At 37.6% G+C, this 15,508-nt stretch overlaps 1 non-coding gene across 1 annotated transcript; it reads left to right on the top strand.

The window, feature by feature from the left end:
- Window positions 1-2,599: 2,599 nt before the first annotated feature.
- On the top strand, window positions 2,600-2,672 carry trnaf-gaa (transfer RNA phenylalanine (anticodon GAA)). Its single transcript has one exon. It is a non-coding gene; the product is annotated as a tRNA-Phe (tRNA).
- Window positions 2,673-15,508: the final 12,836 nt, after the last annotated feature.

The following is a 15,508-nucleotide window of genomic DNA, read 5'->3' as shown; positions in this document are numbered from 1 at the left end:
TTCACCCATTTAGATGTTGTATAGAGCTGAAAGTTAACAGTCGGTGGCGTTAGTAACCTGCGGCCATTTTAGAGCAGTAGACTTCTCTGGTGGGCTCTTTTGAAGCGACATGAGCGAACCTCCACTAAAATACTCTGAAAATGGCACTTGGTGATTTTTAAACGTTGTTATTTTTTATGAACCATAACATGACCATAATTCGGCTAGGTCTTTAAAATATATATTATTTATAAGTATAGATAAGAAGGAGAAGGTTGATGGATAAAGTTAATGTACTGCATCGCTGACGTTTATTAAAAAAAAAAAATTAAAAAAAATAAAAAATAAAAAAAAAATAAAAAAAAAAACATCCATTGGTCCATGGTTGCTATTTCAGAGTACACTTTTTTTTTTTTTTTTTTTTTTTTTTTTTTTTTACTAAAACAACCACACAAACATTACAACATAAGTGTCATGGTACATTGTTAAACAACTTTAAACAGACAAGCCCAATGAATTATCATTAATCCAACATCAGAAATTACAATCACAAATAACAAAGTAAAAAACAGAAAAATAAAGAGAGAGAAAAATAAATTGAAATAAATACATTTTATTTATTTATTTATTAAAATTAAAATAATAAAAAATAAATAATAACAGCAAAAGAAGAATTTTTGGGTCTATTTGCCTAGTCCAGCTCTTTCACAATCCTACACAGTTTCAAAGCATTCCCCCCTTCATACATTTCAAAGAAGAAAAGTACTGACATAATTCTTTGTGAAAAATATTAAAATTTGAAATAGATTTCAAATATTTGTTCTTATGTATGAAAAAATTTGCAAGAATTATACATGTGTTGATGGCTAGGTCGTGCGATGACTTTAATACAGAGACACCATATAAAACATTTTCTTTTGTGAAATTAGATAGATTAGCCAATTTAGGAAATAACCAGTCATACAAATATTCACAGAAAGAATTAACAAATTTACAATGAAAAAATAATTGGTCAGTCGTTTCAATGTCTTCATTACAAAAATACAGAATTGTTGTCCAAATTAAAACGGAGCCATAAAAATTCTGAAGAGGGCAAAATACACATAATATTGTTATGTTTAGCGAATGGTACTCACACAAATGGCCGACAAGTAATAATGACCGTCTCGATTGGATCACAGAGCACATTGCCCATCTCTGTATATTATATTTGATACCTATGGCTTGACCCCGGTTTCACTGTACGTGAGAGACTCGCGCTGCGATGATGTGGACTTGACGAAGAGCAATACAAAATAAAATCAGGGCTGTCAAACGATTAAAATATTTAGTCGAGTTAATTACAGCTTAAAAATTAATTAATCGTAATTAATCGCAATTAATCACAATTCAAACCATCTATAAAATATGCCATATTTTTCTGTAAATTATTGTTGGAATGGAAAGATAAGACACAAGATGGATATATACATTCAACATACGGTACGTAAGGACTGTATTTGTTTATTATAACAATAAATCAACAAGATGGCATTAACATTATTAACATTCTCTTAAAGCGATCCATGGTTAGAAAGACTTGTAGTTGGTAAAAGATAAATGTTAGTGCAAGTTATAGAAATTTTATATTAAAACCCCTCTTAATGTTTTCATTTTAATCAAATTTGTAAAATTTTCAATCAAAAAATAAACTAGTAGCCCGCCATTGTTGACGTCAATAATTACTTACACAATGCTCATGGGTGCTGAAGCCTATAAAATCAGTCGCACCCAAGCGCCAGCAGAGGGCGGCAAAACTCCATAAAACACAATTAACAAGTGGGCATTTCACTGTACTGTCATTTAAATCTGTCTGAGCGGGGCATGTGCGTTAATTGCGTCAAATATTTTAACGTGATTAATTTAAAAATTAATTACAGCCCGTTAACGTGATCATTTTGACAGCCCTAAATAAAATACATGCTGATTAGAATGCAACTGGATTCGAACATGTTTAAATAACTTTTATAGGATACTTGGAGGGGGGGGGGCGGGTAAATGACTGATGCACGTGATGTCCTGCATGAACATAAGAGCAAAACTTCCACATCATAGACGATAAGGCAGGACTCTGTCATCACTTATTCTGCTGTAAGTGATAGTAATAGGTGAAACAGATTTGCTCCAACAACATTTTTTTACATTAACCAGCAACACAGTAACTCGCCATCCAACGATCTTTGCAAGCCCCTCCCAGTCAAATTGGATTTGACGTCTATTGCTGTCAATGGCGTGAAGTTAAACTTTGAAATATAATCAGGGTATTACTATTCGTCCAACAAGTCCAACCACTAAGCATCTATCCATCTTCTTCACAGGTAGGCCTACCACTTTTTTCATAGGTTGTTTCAACGCTCTACGCATTTGGTATTTAAATACCTGCAGTCTCAAATATCATGCTGTTCAGAAGGTTTCAAGGTAGATGTTTTAGAGAGAAATAGGAACCTTATTCCATGTCATCCGCCGGTTTCAACAACAGAGACACCACAACAACGGAAGAGGCACAAAAAGCGAAGGACGTCATGTAGCGATCGGGAAGAGCTGCACAGATTTCCATTATCTCCTTTGCATGGGAATGTGTTCCGAAATAACTCAGTTGGGAGAGCGTTAGACTGAAGATCTAAAGGTCCCTGGTTCGATCCCGGGTTTCGGCAGTGGTTGTCAGGTTTTATTACAGATCCTTTAAATTGGTATAACAGACCCGATTAATCTGAGCCCTATTTCTCGAAGTTGTACTAGTAGCTACAGTCAATCGATGTCGTTTCACTTAACCAGCTCGTTAGAAATCCGCACGGTGGCGCCATTACCACGTCTTTCCCAAAGACAACTGCGACTGTCTTCTCTTTTCCTTTCCAGTGCATTGGAAGTTTGTGTGTTTAAAATGTTACCATGAGTCAAATTGATCTGTGTCGTTTAAACAACTTTGAGTCAAAGCCAAGGTCGGAAAGTAGCAGTTAAGCAGTCGTAGTAGTTAACATTACACTTTCTTCAAATAGCGGTTGCAACCAGCTACAAGTTTTAGTTCGTCTGGTATTGATGAAACAAATTCTATGGCTGCTACCGAGAGGGTAATAACATCATTTATTATTGTGATCAAATTGACGTTGCCATCATCTGTTATTCTGTTTGTTTTTCCCAACTTGTACAGCAGCTAAAAAAAAAGTAACTTTTTCTTTAAGAAAAAAAAAAAAAGCTTTTCATTGAGAACATTTTAAATGACCTACTTTTATTTTGAGTAGATTTTTACAACAATACTTTTAAATGATTAAATTTTCGCCAACGTGACAATACAGTACTTATGCTTGGGTAGATTTTGTGTGTTTGTGGTGGGGAGGGGGAGGCGGGTAATCTTTCCCAAACCTCAGGTAAAAGCCGCAGATAACAATCATCACGATGACAGCAGAGGGCACCATACTGTTGACCGGTTGGCTATGAAATTAACTGCACGCTGACTGAGTAGTTGGTCTGACTGCCTCACAGATCTGAGGTGAAGGGTTCAATCACGGGCCTTCCTGTATGGAGTGTGCATGTTCTCCTCCGATATCCTAAAACATGCATGGTACTTTGATTGACTGCTTCAAATTGTCCCTGTGTATGAGTGTGTGCGTGAATGGTTGTTTTTGCCATTGTGCCTGCGACTGGCTGGCAACCAATTTGGGGTGTACAACACCTGTCCATAGTTAGCTGGGATAGGCACCAGCAGAGGTTGCGCTACACTTTTTCGTTGTCTGTCATTTTGACTGACAGTGTCATTAAAATCCGGTCATAATCTATTTTTACCCGTCACTTGCATTTTTAAAATGATAATAATTACATTTTCAATAGTATTTAGTTTTCATTCATTTTTAATTAATATTCTGTCCGAACAAGCTTAACAGAGGCAAACAGACAGCGGAGTGCACCAATCAGCGACGGGCAGATTGGACGTTAGCAAAGCGACGAGGGCAGTAGGAGGGACTTGCGCGCGGAAGTAAACATACGAGGAGAGCAGAGTTTATTCAACATGGCTAGCGCGAGACAGACTGTTGTCAATGACTCGTGTCGATGTGTTTTAGCTCATTTAAAACTGAATTTACCGCGGATTGGAACATATTCTCGGCTCTCCCGTTCGCCATCCGTGTTGTTGTGGAGACGACTTTCGGCGCGCAAGAGTGACGTTGCTCGTGAATAACACGTCACGCAAATAAACAAATCTGATTTGTCGATTGATTTTGTACCTACTCGAGAGGCCGTTAATGGGCTGGGTCCCAGAGTGTTTGAAAAATACAGGGAGAACAGTCTGGCCGTGCCAGGCAAACACTCAGTTGCCTTGACATTTTTCCGAGTAAGGCCAAGGACGTTACGCATCAAGAGAGACAATAGTCAATAGCTAATTGATATGTTCACTCGCCACCCTGTGGTCTGAGGTGTGAATTGCAACCTGTCCAAATGACAGGTGGACTTCAGTTTTTTCCGAACCGTTTTATAAAACCGGTCAACGACGGAAAATATTCGGTTAACGCGATCCCTGGGCACCAGCACCGGCGCAACCCTTGTGATGATTACCCGAACTGAAAATGAATGAATGAACGAATAAACTGACTCCTGTTAACTCATTGACGCTTGGACTGGGATGTGTGGGACGGCTAGCATTGAATGATTACTGCCAGCCATTCCAGTCCAAATAGAATGGATGTCTATCACCATCAGTGGCTGCCAATGAGTTATTAACAAAACAGTTTTTTTTTTTTTTTTTTAAATTTAGTGAGCACCCTGCGTTTTGGTTTATCTTTAAATGTATTTAAAAAAGTATTATGGATGTCGATGCCATTTTTTCAACTAATAATTGATTGATACCGGTACAGGTAGTCCCTGGGTTACGTCATACCCGACTTACATGATTTCGACTTAATGATGCCAAAGTCTAGTTCATGTTTTTTTTTTAATTTAATTTTTTTAAATAATGTTGACTTTTGTTTTCTGATGCATGTTTTTATTTTGGTGCAGGAACCATAGAGTAGTTAGTACTTCTACACGTGAGTAAGAGCACATATGCATATGAAGAAGAACATTTTTCTGCACACGAAGAAGAGCACACGCGCACACATGAAGAAGTTGCGCAGCCGAGTGAGAGAGAGAGGAAAGCAAGCCTGCACACATTTGTTGCTTGTTGTGAAGCATTCACAGAGGCAACACCTATATATAACACCTTATGTACTGTTTATTGTGCATTTTCAATTGTGGTCGAATACTTGTGGCGAATTTATTTGATTGTTTTTGATGATGTGCGGACGCTAACTGATACATGCTAATCGTTTGTGTGGATTGTTATTGCTGTATTAGCAGCTAGTTAAAAACGCAAATTTGAATTGCTGTTATTGAAGATGAAACTGATTTACCGGTAATTTAATTTTTATCTTGCTTTCATTCTGCAAGTGTTGATGTTATGAGCAGCTGAAAAAAATGATCAAACCACACGGACGTCTGACATCATCATTTCGGAGCTTAGCTTGCTGTCTAGTGAGAATGGTACAATGATGTATAATACATGTTTTTGGATCGTTAGTTTGAGGTTTGTGGGGTAATAATGGGTATTCAAAGGTTTAATCCCGATTTACGTACAAAATCGGGTTACGTCGCCAGCGCAGGAACGGAACTAGTTCGTAACCCGGGGACTACCTGTATATGGTTTTTCTCCAATATAGGAGTCAACATGTGACAGATGCAACCGACTCATTGAATTTAGCATTGCAGTGAATAATACAATTCCCATTACGCCAAATATGAAAGCAACTATGGAATTTATGACTGAAATAGTCAGTGGCGCCCCCAGGGGGTGGCCAGGGGTGGCCACGGCCACCCCTATAAATTGGTTGGCCACCCCACTGGCCACCCTGCTTGCCAGTATATCGTTAGATTGTTGTAGCATCAGTTATTCATTTCATCCCAAATGAATGCATTTATTATGCTTAGTTAAATGTTGGGCTGTCAAATTTATCGCTTTAACGGGCAGTAATTAATTTTTAAAAATTAATCATGTGAAAATATGTATCGCAATTAACGCATTCGCGGTATGACTCATTCACGCATTGCCGCAAACAGCCTACAATGGCGCCGTTTTACTTGTATACAGAGATAAGAGGCAGTGTCAAGTGAGTGGAGTACATATAAGCATTCATTGAGACCGTGCTTTTAATTGGCAAAAGCGTCGTCATCTCTCCCACAGCAACTATAAATATTGTGGGAAGCGACGTGGGGAATAATGACAGGAGTTGATCTTTTTCTTAATACCCTGTTGTGTACCCAATGCAGAGAAGATATAGCATTTGCATCCACCACACACAGTCATGGTTGCACCACTTCCCATCATACATTTGGGCAGAACAGTTAAGTCGCTACAGTATTATTTACTGAAAGCTCAACAAATACACTAGATGGCAATATTTAGTCACAATATACAAACTCACATTATTATAAGTCTTTCTATCCGTGGATCCCTTTCACAGAAAGAAGGTTAATAATGTTAATGCCATCTTGTGGATTTATTGTTATAATAAACAAATACAGTACATATGTAGAGTATGTTGAATGTATATATCCGTCTTGTCTTATCTTTCCTTTCCAACAATAATTTACAGAAAAATATGGCATATTTTAGAGATGCCTTGAATTGCGATTAATTACGATTAATTTTTAAGCTGTGATTAACTTGATTAAAAATGTTAATCGTTTGACAGCCCAAGTTAAATGTACACCTTATGCTTAATATACTGTATACATAACACAATAAAACAATTGTTGTAGAACTCAAAATGTTGACTGGACAGTTATGGACTATTCACATTAAATCATTAGTAACATCAAATATTACACAATACACCAAAGTATATCAGTAGCCGTGTCCTTAAGTCTTTCTGATAGTTTTCCCCTAACCTTTTTACTGCAATAATATAAAGAAAACCCGAAATTATGGCTTTTAGTTTTGGCCACCCCAAGATTTTAAGTGGCCCCATCTGGCCACCCCTATGAAAAATTTCTGGAGGCGCCAGTGGAAATAGTGATTACTTTTTCGAGTACATGTTTGTGATTGACTTGGCGAAAAGTTCACAACAGCAGCTGGAATAGGCTGGATCCCATCTGCAGCCCGTATGAGGACAGGCAGAAAATGGACACAGGTTGCATGCAGCAGAGATATTTGATGCTGTTTTCAGGTTATCGCCTTGCATCTTGCCACTGCTCTACGTCCGTCACTAGAAAGTCTGTCCAATCAAAACAATAATGTCCACAGAGCCAGATGAGGGATGGCCAAGAGCATGCCCGTGTGCTTTCAGATAAAGAGACATTTGTTCATGTTGCATAAGGCCCGGGCTACAGTATGTGCTGACACGGAGGTGAGGACAGGCAGCACATCACTTTTCAATAGTTGCCACTCAACATAGAGCCTAATTTATCATCAGCTTCAAGGCATTGATTTGCCCAAGTTTCATCAACATAATCACATATTTAATATTAATGTTATATACACGTACAGTGGGGCAAATAAGTATTTAGTCAACCACTAATTGTGCAAGTTCTCCCACTTGAAAATATTAGAGAGGCCTGTAATTGTCAACATGGGTAAACCTCAACCATGAGCAACAGAATGATGACATTGTTTGATTTTTAAAGAATTTCTTTGCAAATCATGGTGGAAAATAAGTATTCGGTCAATACCAAAAGTTCATCTCAAAACTTAGTTTTGTACCCTTTGTTGGCAATAACGGAGGCCAAACATTTTCTGTAACTCTTCACAAGCTTTTCACACACTGTTGCTGGTATTTTGGCCCATTTCTCCATGCAGATCTCCTCTACAGCAGTGATGTTTTGGAGCTGTCGTTGGGCATTGAGATCTGGAGACTGGCTGGGCCACTCCAGGACCTTTAAATGCTTCTTAGGAAGCCACTTTTTTGTTGCCCTGGCTGTGTGTTTGAGATCATTGTAATGCTTAAAGACCAAGCCACGTCTCATCTTCAATGCCCTTGCTGATGGAAGGAGATTTTCACTCAAAATCTCTAGATACATGGCCCCATTCATTCTTTCCTTTACAAAGATCAGTCGTCCTGGTCCCTTTGCAGAAAAAGAGCCCCAAAGCATGATGTTTCCACCTCCATGCTTCACAGTGGGTATGGTGTTCTTCGGATGCAATTCAGTATTCTTTCTCCTCCAAACACGAGAACCTGTGTTTCTACCAAAAAATTCTATTTTGGTTTCATCTGACCATAACACATTCTCCCAGTCCTCTCCTGGAACATCCAAATGCTCTCTAGCGAACCGCAGACGGGCCTGGACGTGTACCGGCTTCAACAGGGGGACACGTCTGGCAGTGCAGGATTTGAGTCCCTGGCGGCGCATTGTGTTACTGATAGTAGCCTTTGTTAGTGTGGTCCCAGATCTCTGTAGGTCATTCACTAGGTCCCCCCGTGTGGTTCTGGGATTTTTGCTCACCGTTGTTGTTATCATTTTGACGCCACGGAGTGAGATCTTGCATGGAGCCCCAGATCGAAGGAGATTATCAGTGGTCTTGTATGTCTTCCATTTTCTTGTAATAGCTCCCACAGTTGATTTCGTTACACCAAGCGTTTTACCTATTGCAGATTCAGTATTCCCAGCCTGGTGCAGGTCTACAATTTTGTCTCTGGTGTCCTTCGACAGCACTTTGGTCTTGGCCATAGTGGAGTTTGGAGTGTAACTGACTGAGGTTGTGGACAGGTGTCTTTTATACCGATAATGAGTTAAAACAGGTGCCATTAATACAGGTAAAGAGTAGAGCCACGTTAGACCTCGTTAGAAGAAGTTAGACCTCTTTGACAGCCAGAAATCTTGCTTGTTTGTAAGTGACCAAATACTTATTTTCCACTCTAATTTGGAAATAAATTATTTAAAAATCAAACAATGTGATTTTCTGTTTTTTTTTCTTCCACATTCAGTCTCTCATTGTTGAGGTTTACCCATGTTAACAATTACAGGCCTCTCAATCTTTTCAAGTAGGAAAACTTGTCCAATTGGTGGTTGACTAAATACTTATTTGCCCCACTGTATATATGCACTCTATAAAAAATAACCATCTGGGGGAAAAACAGGAAAAACCTTGTGAAGGACCACATCAGGTCTACAAATGAACACCATGTAACCTCCAAGGCTCATACCTAAAATAGAATTACTAGATAATAAAAACAGTCAAATTGTTTTGATGCTAAACAAGTTTAAACATGCATTTTGCCAAGAGTAATTTGGTTGCACATCAGACTGATATTATGATTGTGTTCATGACCTAACACTAACTTTGCAGGTATTATTAACTCACTGACTTTTTGACTGAAGCGTAGGTGGAGATATTTTTACTTTGCCAGCCAAGTTACCTGTTGGTATGTTCATATTGCTCATTGATTATAATTGCATATTAAACACCAAGGTCATCTTGATTAAAAAGGAGGATGTTTTCAAATCAACCCCTCTCTTACAATAATTAAAACGATTAATGTCACACCATCTAACAAAAGCAAAAGGTTTTAGAGTAAGCGTAAACACAAATATAGCACATTTCCGTTATATTTTTCTGTTCAAGCTTACAATAATGATAAACATTGAATTGCATACGCTTTTTGATTCCTACTTCTGAAAATATATATGTTGTTTTAGTCCTTTCACTGTGATGCAATGATTGATGTTTTCTGTGTTATTTAGCAACACTATCCTTTTTATATACCATAAATACTGTACACACATTGCGTAATGCATCGTAAATTACCAAATGAAATGTTCCGACCATACTTTGAAAAGCCAGCAGCGAGATGCCTGATCTTCACATACAGTATGTGTAACTCGACACATGTGCAGCCTACGGAGTGACGCATTTATGACCTGAGGAGAGCCGAGGAGGCCATCTTAATATGCAATCACCCAGTAATTGGTGTTTACTTTCCTCTTCCTGTCACTTATTTTTAGAGGTGACTCAATGCAAAATGTTCATGTGGTGATTTGGGAGCACCTGTGTCCAAAAGTCATCAGACGATGGTCGCCAAGGAGGCAGTAAAGCTAAACCATTTATGGCCCATCTTGGCTTTGTTTGTTTAACTTAATATTGAAGGCTGGTGTACAGCTGAGTATTTTAGGAGACAGGGAAGTGCACATGGGTCGTTCTAGAATTGGAGGATTTTATTTCCTACCCTTCAATTTTTCAATAATCCATATTTAAAACAGTATGACACCCGATCTTGGAGTAAATTTACATAGATGTCCTCAGAAAAAAATCTAAATTAATAAATTTAAAAAAGAGCAAATAATGTTTTTGAAAATATTCTATAAAATAGCAAATAAGTCCAGAGTACACACTAAAATGCATTTTTTCTTACTGACTCATAGCAGTAACAGCTGTCTTAACAATTTGGTTCTACTGAGAAAAAGCCAACATATAAAGGGTTTGCATTTACAAACCTGCAAAACTTTTACTGTGATTATAGCATATAGATAAGTTTCAAAGGTACTTCCGCATTTCTGCTCGCAACTTCCGTTTTACACTTTCCCTAACCAAGACAACAGTGGAGCTGGAGTGGCATCACTCATCAAAATCCCTCAAAAAAGACCATTTGGAAATACCCCATCCATCTGCCATCATCACAACATGGGAGGACAACATGTTCATGAAGGCAGATGTGGAACAAAGCCCGTGCCACCACAAAGACCGGGTATTTATGTAGCCATGTTGCCGGTGTGTTATGGAAGGTATGTTCTTCGTATCCCTGCATTTTCATGTTTTCACGCTCAAAAAATACAAAAGCTAAAATCTTGCGCTTGAAACCACTTGTTGTCTTTGATATTGTTATTACGATGATGATTGTAATTATGATGTTTAACAATATTTACTACAACCACCGTACTCCTGTTGCTGCAACACAAAAATAAATAAATAAATAAATAAATAAAACATAAAAAAAAAATAAAGTCAATAACTGTTGTGTTAAATAGAACAATAGGTCTATATGCTGCAATAGCAGATTCATGGCGCATTAAACCCCCGATCTATTTTTAATCTGTCCGTTTTACCCCGAAAACCCCCGTTTACAGACGTCGCGCAATCGCTTTTGTTTTAACCCAGCCATAAAAGTAAGCTTAGTGATTATATTTCTCATTTGAAATGTCATTTTTAGCTTAGAATCATTGATTGATGTCTAATATTTCGGTTTTAAAAAAATAAAACGACTTTAAAATATTATAAAGTTTTAAACTTTTAAACAAATTATGTCACAATGAAAAAATGGTGTCTGTTAAAAGGTCACGGATATCTACCTCATAACTATCCCTTAATTGTATTTTTATTTTGTTACTGTTGCATTTTCGCTGATATGTTGGATGATAAATAATCGATCCAAACAAAGAAAAATTGAAACATAACGTTTAAAAGGGTAAATATATGAAAAAGAAAATCTCGACCACTCCTTGATGTCTGCGATTTCTGCATAGCGACCCTTGTTACATTACCATGTTTCACTCATAAAATTCCCCAAAAATCCAGCTGTGAACATTCACAGTGTCTTGAAACTTGGTGATACATGCTACATGGAGTTTTTGGACCAAAAAGAGGTAGGTACGCGATAATATCTTGTTAAAATCATGGTGTCTTTAATTATGCTCTTGCGTGCGCACACCTCCAGTTAGGATTTTGCTGTTTAAAATATATATATATATATATATATATATTTTAAATGCCCTCCTGTTCCAAAAAAATTCTTCCCCCTGAAAATTGAGATTTTTAAGCTTTCCAATGATGTATCACACATGCATATAGGACAATTTTGAAATTTGGCCAAATTGGGGGTCTCAGAGCGGAACCTCAAGTCACCTGAGTGTTTTCCGCCATATATATGTTCGAAAAGGTTTTATTGTTAATAGCATGGTCACCACCTGACACCTTGCTTACTACTGGGTCACGTTGTAAAGGCGCTAATGGAACTGAAAAGTAAACTGTTGACAGAGGATGCGTTAACATGGTGCAAAAACACATTAGCAATTTTTTCCTTTGCGAAATTTTCTAAAATTCAATTCGATACCGAAACTGAAGATGATTATGATGATAGTTCCATCTACCTTTGGTGTCTTCAAATAGGTAAGACATGTTTGCATTGTAGCCATATTATTGTTTGTTGTTTCTGACGCCGTGCAGAGAGCGTTTGGATATTCAAGTGCAATTTATTTTTGTGTTGTGAAAAGGGGGTGTGAAACTGAGGCCTATTTGACCTTTAAGTTTACAAATGTGTTCGTGTGTCATTGCGGCGTCTACCTGCACTGATTTGCGTTATAATACGTGAGCGCTTTACAGCAACACACACTGCAGGTGAAATAGAACGCTGTCATTGTTGTAGCCTAGTAGTAGTATGTAAAGTATCCAGCATGCGTGTGTACTGCCACTGTATGTAGAAAACGCATGAGCATGTCGAATTTGGCTGTTTTTGGATAGAAAACACTAAAAAAGATCCTCAGCACTCCATGCTGTGAGTGACTTTCAGCGCCCCTGTGTTTATTCATGCAATCATCTACACTGACCACAGGTTCAAAGCAGAGAGAATTCAGTACATTGAAACACTGTCAAACTACCTCTCTAGAATGATCGCATGTGTTCAAAGTATTTATCGATATTTTCCAGCCAGACCCCTGGCCACCATATTAATCCTCAACTAATCCAATTGAACTGTGGCAGTGGAACAAGAGCAACAGTAGCACCCAGCAACCAATTTCACATGCCAGAGTCTTTCGTCATTTGACCTTCAGGCTAAGCTGGAGCAGAGAGGGCATTTGGGGGTTAATCCAAGCCTCAGATGGTTCATTAGAGTAATTAGGATGTCAGTGTAAATGAGTTAGACGGAGGCAAGCGGAGCAGCATGTATGTGGGTACAACAGGAGCCTCAGGCTGTGCATGCAGACGCCTTGCCCATAGCGTCACTGACACCCTCTTATATAACGCTGCCTCTAATTATGACACGACTCCTTCCCTCTATATCTTTTGCTCTCTGAGCAAGGTAACACATCACAACAAATGTGTTCAGCTGTGTTTTGCAGAAGGAAAGAGAAGAAAAGTACCCCTTGGATACACTTTTAAAAGGTTAATTTAACCCCTTATAGGGCAAGTGACTAGTTTTAGTCATTTAGAAAAACACGTTTTTAGGTGGACATCATATTTTGGCTCATGCAGGCCGCAATAATAACATTTTCTGTACAAGTGTGGCCTACATGAGCCAACATGTCATATCAACATATCTGGATGTCAGGTCTCCATTTTATTTTACATACTGTATATAAATACGTATATATTTTATTATTAATTACAGTTGTCATTCAATTTTTTTAATGAATAGAAATTAATAAATTTTTGATCAAATCCAATTTTATTTTAAAAATTGAATAAGAACAGAAATACTGGTTATGGCCCTCAACAACACTCCAAAGTTGATTTATTAATTTGTATTTTTGTAATTTCATAGTTTAACTCATTGGCTGCCATTGAATGCGCTAGATGTCCAATCCATTTGAACTGGGAGAAGCTTGCAGCGAATGATCAGTGAGTGCCATATACTGTAAAGGGTTAAAATAAGTGTTCAAGAGCAAGGGTGTAGGTTTGGTCTCAACAGCTGTAGGGACGATATAACAGCATAACCTGGATGTACACTTTTTCCTGGGGACGGGACATTAATAACATCAAACAGATAGGGTGAATGGGGATGAGGGCTACATTTCTTACGAATATGAATCTAATTAATTGATAGGCTTAATGATCAATGCAAAATATATTTGTATTGACTTATATTAACTTTCATATGTATTGGTTCAGGTGATACACCGTTCGATTCAAACTACTAAAGAAACAGTTTGAATAAATGTCTGGATTTAGCAAATTTAAATTTTAATATTTGAACATAACTCAAATTATATTCAAATCCATAATAAATACAAACTTGTTAATAATCTCTTAACTATCCAGAATGTAAAAAAAAACAAAACATTTTTCTTAAGACCACTCAATATTTTTGAGGAATTAATATAGCATATATATGATATATAATTATATGAATAAAATACAACGGAAAAAAAACTCTTAGTCAGGGAATAACTTAGCACACTAAACACCACTGCTTTGTCCACAAGCAAAGCCTAACTCGACAAAAAATAAAAGCTCCACTGGGCTGATTTAAAACCACATGAATAAAATAAAAAAAAATGGGAGAAAGGGGCAAACCTCGGTTTACTACATTTCTCACAGTTTAATTAACATTAACAGTAGAAAACACATACAGGAGGACACTTCTCTCTAAGCAGCTTCCTACTCAAGTTTTGCAGTTTAGCAAATTCACCATTTGATGTTATGCAAACGCTGATACAGGTCGGACTCTCAGTAGCAAAATTAGTGGTGTGTTCCCCTCCGTCACTACATTGACGTCTTTTTACATTACTTATAGTGGCTGCAGTTGCTGCTGGCCAGAAGAAAAAAAAAAAACTTCTAATATCCTCCTTTTTGAAGGAGTTAACCTCGGTTAAATAGATTTCTGACAGTTTAATTAACATTAACAGTAGGAAACACATACAGGAGGACACTTCTCTCTAAACAGTTTCCGACTCAAGTTTTGCAGTTTAGCAAATTCATAGTTTGATGTTATGCTAACACTGATACAGTTTGGACTTTCAGTAGCAAAATTAGTGGTGTGTTCCTCACCTCCACAACATTGACCTCTTTTTACATTACTTATAGTGGCTGCAGCTGCTGCTGGCTGAAAAAAAAAAACTTCTAATATCCCTCCTCTTTGAAGGGGGAGGTGTGTGGAGTGTGTGTGTAGCGCGGGGGTGTCAAGTCATCAACCAATCAAACGTGCATTTGAGGGGAAAAAATAGACTGGCGCATTCAGCAAAGAAAAGGGGTAAAAGTAACACGATGACAATAATTCACTTAATAATGGTAGGGTCAATTCTATCCTTAAAACATATGTGGTGACAATCGAAATTACCTATATAGCTGAAGTCATTATATAATGCAAATAAGGTGTCCTAAAAGTTGGCGGGGACAATTTGAGCATCCTGAAATGTTGGTGGTCCCTACCGTCCCTATATTTGGGTTACAGCCCAAGCTTTTAGCCATTTATATTTACTACGCGTCATACATACCATTTCAATGTGGTTTGATAGTCGTGTCGAAACTTTTGGCTGTTTTTGTAGAAAACAACTATTTTTAGAGAAAAGCAAAACGAGGACCTCAAAACATATTTTCCTCTCTCTGTTTGCATTCTGTTTTTCAAAATGTGGTTTGAATCAATGCGTTACACTGAAGCATGACCAGTCAATGATATTGAATTAATGTCAATGCTCTTGAAATAAACGAATCCAGTAAATGTCAGCAAAAAATTTTTCCAATTAAATATCACAAGATGTGGATTCTGGTTTGTTTCGTATTGTGTTCAGATGAATGAAATAGCAGATGGCAAATCAAAGA

Source organism: Corythoichthys intestinalis, chromosome 9, assembly GCF_030265065.1.
Source record: "Corythoichthys intestinalis isolate RoL2023-P3 chromosome 9, ASM3026506v1, whole genome shotgun sequence".
Lineage (NCBI taxonomy): Eukaryota > Metazoa > Chordata > Actinopteri > Syngnathiformes > Syngnathidae > Corythoichthys > Corythoichthys intestinalis.
This window is presented reverse-complemented; position numbering and strand designations above follow the sequence as displayed.